This window comes from Canis lupus, chromosome 25, assembly GCF_003254725.2.
Source record: "Canis lupus dingo isolate Sandy chromosome 25, ASM325472v2, whole genome shotgun sequence".
Taxonomy (NCBI): domain Eukaryota; kingdom Metazoa; phylum Chordata; class Mammalia; order Carnivora; family Canidae; genus Canis; species Canis lupus.
In genome coordinates, this window is record NC_064267.1 from 35,885,053 (window position 1) to 35,892,545 (window position 7,493).

Here is a 7,493-nt window from a genome sequence, read left to right on the forward strand (position 1 = left end):
TTTGGGTATTTGATTCATTTAATCAGTTAACTAATAGATATTTATTGGCCGTCTGCCAGGTTCCAGGATCTCTGCTAAATCTCAAGGGCACAAAGATTTAGAAAAAAAAATAATAACAAAACAAAACCCCAAACAATGCAGTCTTTGTCCTGATAATCTATTGAGGAGAGACTGATAGAATAAGAATTCACAATACAATGTAATAGATATTAAAGTGGAATTTTCAGTTTGTGGGGTGAGGATGGGAAGCCAATGAAGGAGGGATACTTGGCCCGATGGGGGCAGGAAAAGTCCCCCTAATAGAGGTAGACTCTGGAAAGACAAACCATTTGCTATTTGGAGAGAGGTCTTGGGAGCAGGTTCCAAAAGAAAGAATTTTGTTCCCCCTCACATTTCTGTCTTCTTCTGTACAACAGTTGGACAGAGATATAATTGTGCCATTCCCGTGCTTACCCAACCCCAGGGGCATTTCATTGCCCTCAGAATAACACAGCCTGCTTTACCAGGGAGACCTCTGCAGCCACATCCAGCATGTGCCCTGATGCTCACTCCGGTGAAGGCTTGGGTGGCTTCATCAAACCTGGTCCAGTCTTCACACCTGCTCTTCCCCTTGGCTGGGATACTTCCCCTGCTGTCCCCCCTGCCTGTCCTTCCATTGCCTGGCTGAGTCCAAGTCACCCTCCAGGCACCTAGAGGGCAGCTTTCTTGGACCCTTCAATTGGGGTAGGCCCTTCAGTTACATCTCAGAGCCCACCTCAGCCTGTGCTTCTCCTCCTAGCGATGATCTCAGTTGTAATTATTGTTTGGAACCCATCTCCCTTTCCAGACTTCAAGTGCCAAGAAAAGGAGCACCATATTTGTTTTGATCACTTTGCAAATCGCAGGGCCTGGTCCATAGTAAATGCTTAATACATGCTGCATAAATCCCTGCTGGATGAATGAGTAAATAGTTTATGCTTGAAGAGGATTGTTTCAGAGACACGGTAAATGGGGCTAGCAAGTAGCCTGCTTAGGGTGGGATGAGTAGCCTTGCCAGGTGGGACTGGGCAAGATTGCATGCCAAGTTAAGGAATTCAGACTTTATTCTGTAGGCAAAAGGAACCACAGAAGGCTTATGAGCAAAAGAATGACTTAATTTGATTTGTGTTTTCCAAATATAAGTCTAGGATGATTGATTCCCAAGTTAATTCTCCAGAGTTAGCTTTATTTGATTTTCTAGAATCTCATTCTTCTTAGTAAGCAAAGGTTAGGAAAACAAGTTTTGGGTTTCAGTGGTGGGCAGGTTTATAATTTGATAGGGGTGCCTTATCTGCTTGTCACCTCTCTCCACCCCCACTCTACTACACCAGAGAGACTGCCCATCACCCACCTGGCTTCCAAGGCACAGTTGAATTATGCCCCTGCTATTCCAATCTCATGGGCCCTCCTGCTTCCATGCCACTACTTTGCTGCTCTTTCTGCCTTTCCCAGTACCGCTCATTCTTCTTTGCCTGGTTTAAGGCCCATTCCCTGTATAGAGCCTTGCTGACCACTGCAGGCCATCTGCTCTGTGAGATTCACAGAATGCTCATATTTATTGCCCTTTGAGCACTGGTGGAACCCCAGAGCCAGGCCCACCTCCTCTCTTAACAGGAGGGAACACTGAGGAGGAATGAATTGTTAGGGTCATGCATGGGGGGGAGCAGCAGGACCAGGACTTCCCTCCAGGTGGCCCGACCCAACCAAGTCTGCTGCTTTTCCCCTACATAGCACTGCCTAACCGAGCCTTTCAGCTCTGGTCTCTTATATTCAGCTTTTCACACATGAACTCCTGAAAGACCTAGACCACAGACATCTCATTTATCTGAATATAAATGCCTGGCACATAGTAGTTACTCTATAAAGTGTTGTTGATGTGAGACATCGTAGATAAGAACCATTTCTTTGCCCTCCATTAGCTTTTGTTGTGCTTATTAGGGCAGTGGCGGCCTAGAGACAAGACAGTTGACTTAGAAGCCTGAGGTGAGAGAGCAGAGGGTCTTACTATTGAGGGTGTGCCTCCCAGAATGCAGGTCTGGAGCACCATTTGGGAATGTCTGAGAGTCCTCGAAACGAAGGGCCGTGCTGGTTTTTCTCCACTAGCCAAATCCCTCCTCCTTCCTGATCGCTCTCTTTCTCGTCTGCTCTGTGTCCTGGAGGCTGGCTTCACCTGGACGGCATCACCTAGACACCTCTGTTGATTGGCTTCAGGTGGATTCATCCAGTGGCTAGAGAGGGTGTTTATTTCCAGGCTCTGTCCCTCCAAACCTGTCTGTGCTCCTGCAGGTGGCTAAATTCCATAGATGGCTCCTGCCAGGTGGCTGCTATCTCACAGCCACCTGTGAGAAGTCTTTTCCCTATCCCCCCAGGTGCCATGGCAATACTGGCTTCCTGCTGTTGTTGGTCCTAGGTGCATTCCACCCCCTGTTGTCACCCCACACCCTTTAATAGGCCCTATACCACATTTTCCTTTGAGTATGCCATCTGTTCTTCTAGGATTGGGTCTGATGTAAGGTCTTAAGGAAATTCACAGAACCAGACTTTTGGGGGAGGAAGATAATGTGGGACCAAGTATTTTTGGAAATGATGCCAAATGTTGAGGAACACCTGGGAGTACAAAGTGTCATTGAGCCTGCCCAAGTATTTGACATCAGGGAGAGTGTGGGGCAGAAGAGAACCTCCCTACCCCCTTCATTCTCAGCTGGCTATATTGTGGTCACCTACCTTTTGGGGGGCTTTTATTTCATCAAAGACATTCATTCAAAAACTGAGCAACATGTCACTCTTCTCCGAGGAGCTCACAGCATTGTGGGAGAGACATACGAACAAATTCCACAGGGAGGTAGATGAAGGGGACAAAGCAAGTGTGTCAGCTGTGGCAGGATGTGGAAGCCACCAGCCATATACCAGGCCAAAATGTACCCTAATGCCAAAAGAATGCTGGCTTTGGAGGAAGAAGATGCTCTTGGGCCCTGGGGTCCTTAATTACCCTCTGAGCCCTGTTGGTGAACTAGGAAAAGTGACACCTCGCTTGAAGGCTATCTTCAAGACCTAAGTGAGACACCACGTGCAAGTGCTAGGGCCAGGGGCTCTTCAAGGAGTGGCCACCATTAGCAGGGTGTGTTTTGCATTTATGTTCCAGGGTGAGCAGGGTAAAAGCACCTGGTCCAATGGAGTTGATGTATTAGCATTTGATGAATGAATGCATGTTGAATGAGTGAATGAAAGGAGAGAAGACAGGTATCAACTGCTGCCATGGTTGGGAGTTGGCTCCAAGGTGAGGGACTGGGGGGTCCGACTCTAGCCTGCGAGGGTACAACTCTCCTATGTACCAGGGTGTTGTTTAGTGTTCTTTGGTATAGATTGCTCCCCTACAAGGGAACTACAGGAAGAGGGGTGGGCCAAGGCAGAGGGGACTTCAAGTAGATGTTGACTCTTGGCCTCTTGGCTTGCACCTTTGACGCAAACTCAAAACCTACCAGTTCATTCATTTCCTTTGGTTAGGAACCAAGACAATGGAGGATAGAAGATATCAATTTCATTAGAAATGTAACTTTTTCCCCTTCCCTTTTTTCTTCTTTTAAAACCCTGGGCAACTGACCTAGTTTTTCATTCCCTTTGAACTCAACTACGGCAGATCCTCTTCAAAGCAGGGTTGTAACATTCAGGTTCTTCACTTTATGTGGGTCAGGGTGACTCTTCCCGTTACTAAAAAAGAAGGAGCTGTGAGCGCCATCGTTTTAAGCTGCCTTCGTGCCTAGAACTCCTTTGGAATTCCCTGTTTTTAGCTTCCTTGCTAGGCCGAAGTGCTTTAAGTCATGGTAGTTAGCAGGAGAAGTGTGAAGGGGAAATGTTTACTATTTGATTTAGAGGGAAATGGGCAGAATAGACAAAGTTCTTCTTGGCATCTTTCCATTACTGCTGTCCCTGCTGCTGCAGGTGGTGTTACCCGTGTCTCACACTTTGTGGAAAGAACACCTGACCAAGAGTCAGGGCACCAGTTCGTGAACAATGTGATCTTGGATAAGTCACAACTTATTTGTGATTCTTCATCTGAAAAGGTCCCTTAAGCCCTTTGGTTCACTGATAGCTCTGCAATTTTGATGTAGGTTGGGGGTGGAAGGGCATCTTGCAAGGCATTCTAAATATAGAAACATCCTCCCTTCTCCAAAATAGCACTAATATTTCCTCGCTGTGCCATCCCTGCAGGAACCAGAGCTGGGTGAACACACAGCAGGGATGAGCAGTCTCCTTCCAGTGTGATTTGAGCTATTCTTAACGGCTAATCTGCTTCCAAATTTCTTCTGGACTGGTGTGCTTCTGCTTAAAATTTCATCATTAGAAAGTCATTCCTTTGAGTAGGACATTACTGAATTCAGGAGTTACTACTTAAAATGAATTTTGGCACAGTTATTTGAAGAGTTTAGTTTATCAGACAGCTTTCCAAAGAAGCAGCTGGCTGATGACACAGCAAATCTGGTGGATATATTCTGAGGGAGCTGGAGGATGGGAAAGTCTGGAGCGCTGGAGGGCCAGGCAGGCCTAGGTGATGTTCGGGGCAAGACCTCTACTCCTGCAAATGAGCAATCTGGGCCAACATCCCAATTGCGCTGAAGCCTGGAAGGCCCTGCCTAGAGCTAAACTGGGAAGTTAAGCTCTCTGTTCGACTTCATACCTCCCCCCCACACCACTTTCTGCCCCCATTTCCAGGGCCCTAAACTCATGGCAGCAACTTAGGGAGCCCCAGAGCCCAGCATAGGGCTTGGTGTGCTCCTCACTCCTCCCCAACCTGCAGGCCTGTCCCCTGCTCCCTCACCTGAGCTCGAAGATGCCCTAATTCCTGCTGGTGGCCATGGGCCCAAGTATGTTCCCTCTGGCCTTATGCAAGGTTCTTAGAGATGCCTATTACGCATTTTAACAAGTAACAGGAGCACAGAGGCAGGACTTTTATCACAATATGAACACTGTAATTTCAACCTTTTAGGGCAATGGATCTATGGAATCAAAGTCAACAGAGAAGATGAAGAGTTGAGTTTCTGCCATGAGCTGCTGTTGCCTGGGTGGGGGAACACTCTGCAAACACTTGGCCTGGATGCGAGACGGGACCCTCCAGCTCTCTGTGCTGCTGGAAACACAAATGGCAGTTCCTGGAGCTGCGCCAGCGGAGAGCCCTGGGAGGCGAGGACTGTCTCACTCACTCAGTCACACATGGGTATCATTGACGGCTTATTGTGCCTGAGCCCTGCCAAGTGTTGGGAAAACCTCCGCTGCCACCAATGCTAATGCTATCTCCCAGATTACTAATACGGATTAATATTGACTGAGTGTTTACCAGGTGCTATGCTAAGTGCTTCACACAAATTGTTACAATTAATGCTCAGAACAGCCTCATGATGTAGATGCTCTCATTAATCCATTTTTCCATAAAAAGAAATTGAGGTTTAGGAGCCCCTGGGTGGCTCAGTCAGTGAAGCATCTACCTTTGGCTCAGGTCATGATCCCAGGGTCCTGGGATCCAGCTGGCTTTGGGCTCCCTGTTCAGCTGGGAGCCTGCTTCTCCCTCTCCCTCTGCCTGCCTCTCTGCCTGCTTGTGCTCTCTCTCTCCTTGTCAAATATATAAATAAAATCATTAAAAAGAAAAAAGAAGGAAATCAAGGCTTAGAGAGGTTTTCCTGCCTAAGGGTAAAAACTGAAAGTAGGAGAGGAGGGGTCTTCAAAGTCAGGGAACCTGAGCCCAGAGCCAGTGTACTCTGTGCCTCTCTACTGTCTCTCTGCAAAGACAGCTAGCCCTGGGCTGCAGTGTTTAGTTTCTGGAGGAGTAGGGGGAGGTGAATGTAAATAATAATTATAATACACGTTGTCCCAAGGTCCATGGGGGTACTCATCCATCCATTCAGCAAATACCTCTCTAGAGTTCCAGGCAGCATGCTGGAGGTATGCTGGTTATGGCAGTGAGTCCAAAGAATCGAGACACGCTGTCAGGCCTGGATTTCATGGAGATTATAATGCAGACACAGAAGGCAGATATTAATATAAGAATCATATAAATCAATGTAGATTTAACACTAAGGGGATGCGAAAGAGAGGAGAGTGAATCACTAACTTCCCAAAAGATTCAAATAAGGCTTCAGGAAGGAGGATGCATTTGATCTGTTCCCAAGAATGGGGTAAGTTTTCCCAGTGGAGAGAGCAAGACCTTCAGGATATACAAGGCTCCAAGGTGTGGATGAGGAGAAGGTTTTAAGGACTGAGGACTTGCATGCCCTGGAGTAGGGGGCTCAAGAAGGGGAGAGGCTGGAGAGTTAATTTGGGATGAACATGCAACAGGCCCTTGTTTGTCAGCTAAGGAGTCATGGGAGCTTTGTCACAGAGGTGGGGGTCGAGAAGGGCGTGCGCCAAGGAAGGGGTACCACGTGTTAGAATTTGGGGGAGGATGAAGTTCCAGTTTTCCCCTTCAAGCTGAGAAGAATTTAAACTCTCAAGAGATGGTACAGAGAACATGACATTACTTACTCATTTAATAATAAATTAGACTAGATGGTTATTCTAAGAGTGCATATGTTGGGTAATTATGGTACCAATAGTGCAGGTGCAAGAAGAAACAAGAACTAGGCTCGGAAGGAAGAAGTTTATTATGCTCACAAGTCCTAGAGAAGGCCACAGGGGAGGTGCCAGGTTTTGGCCAAGAGGTAGAAGATAAGAGTCGGGGAAAATGTGAGCCGATGCTTTTACCAGGGTTTCTTTGGGAAAGACGGGGCAGGGCAGAGTAAACAGTTGAGGATCATCTAGTTTGAATAATTCTAGCTGGCTCTAGGCTATATGGGTGGTCCCTGGTTTCCTGGCACATCAGTGTGGTGTGTCAGATAAAGAAATGAGTTGGGGGCTATAGCCTTCATATGAAAGGGGTGTATGTTCCCAAAGAGTCCTTTGCAATCTAAGAATTGGTTAGCCCTGGGAGGGACAGCCTTGTCCTGCCAGTAAGTGTTTTAAGATGTCAAACTATCGTAAAATACGGAAAAAATAAACCCATGATTAATCCACTGATTAATCTTCCTTTCCCCTTCTCTACACCCAATACCTGGCCAGTTATTATCCTCCGTTCTCACACTATCTGATGTTATAGTCCTTGTGAGAATTCACTTCCTTCCCTGCAGAGTTGATGACGTGTGTCCAAACAAGCTCTGGCCAGATGCATAGGCTTGGGGTCATGGCTGCCCCACGTGGTGCTGTGCCTCAGTTTTCCTTCTGCCCTCCTGCTCCCGGCTTGTCTTCTTCTTCTGGTGTTTCCAAGCCATCTTTGGAATCTAGTGCCAAGGCCTTCCTGGAAGTTGGTGGTATTTAGGATCCTCCACACCCTGAGCCCCACAGCCCATCCAGGCCCAGCCTCCCAGTTCCCTACCTAGGGATTCTTGTTGCCTAGGAGGACTTCTGCAGGCCGTATCTGGCTACAAATGCTGTCCCGACTTAGAGGCCTA

The 7,493-nt window shown here is 47.4% G+C and overlaps 1 long non-coding RNA gene across 1 annotated transcript in view; it reads left to right on the forward strand.

Annotated features, from left to right (window-relative positions):
* LOC112669786 (uncharacterized) overlaps positions 1-5,659 on the forward strand; it is a 26,770-nt gene extending 21,111 nt beyond the window's left edge. Inside the window, exon 3 of the long non-coding RNA XR_003142511.3 lies at positions 5,003-5,659. This is a non-coding gene — a long non-coding RNA (uncharacterized LOC112669786). The remainder of the gene's footprint in view (positions 1-5,002) is intronic.
* The last annotated feature ends 1,834 nt before the right edge of the window (positions 5,660-7,493 follow it).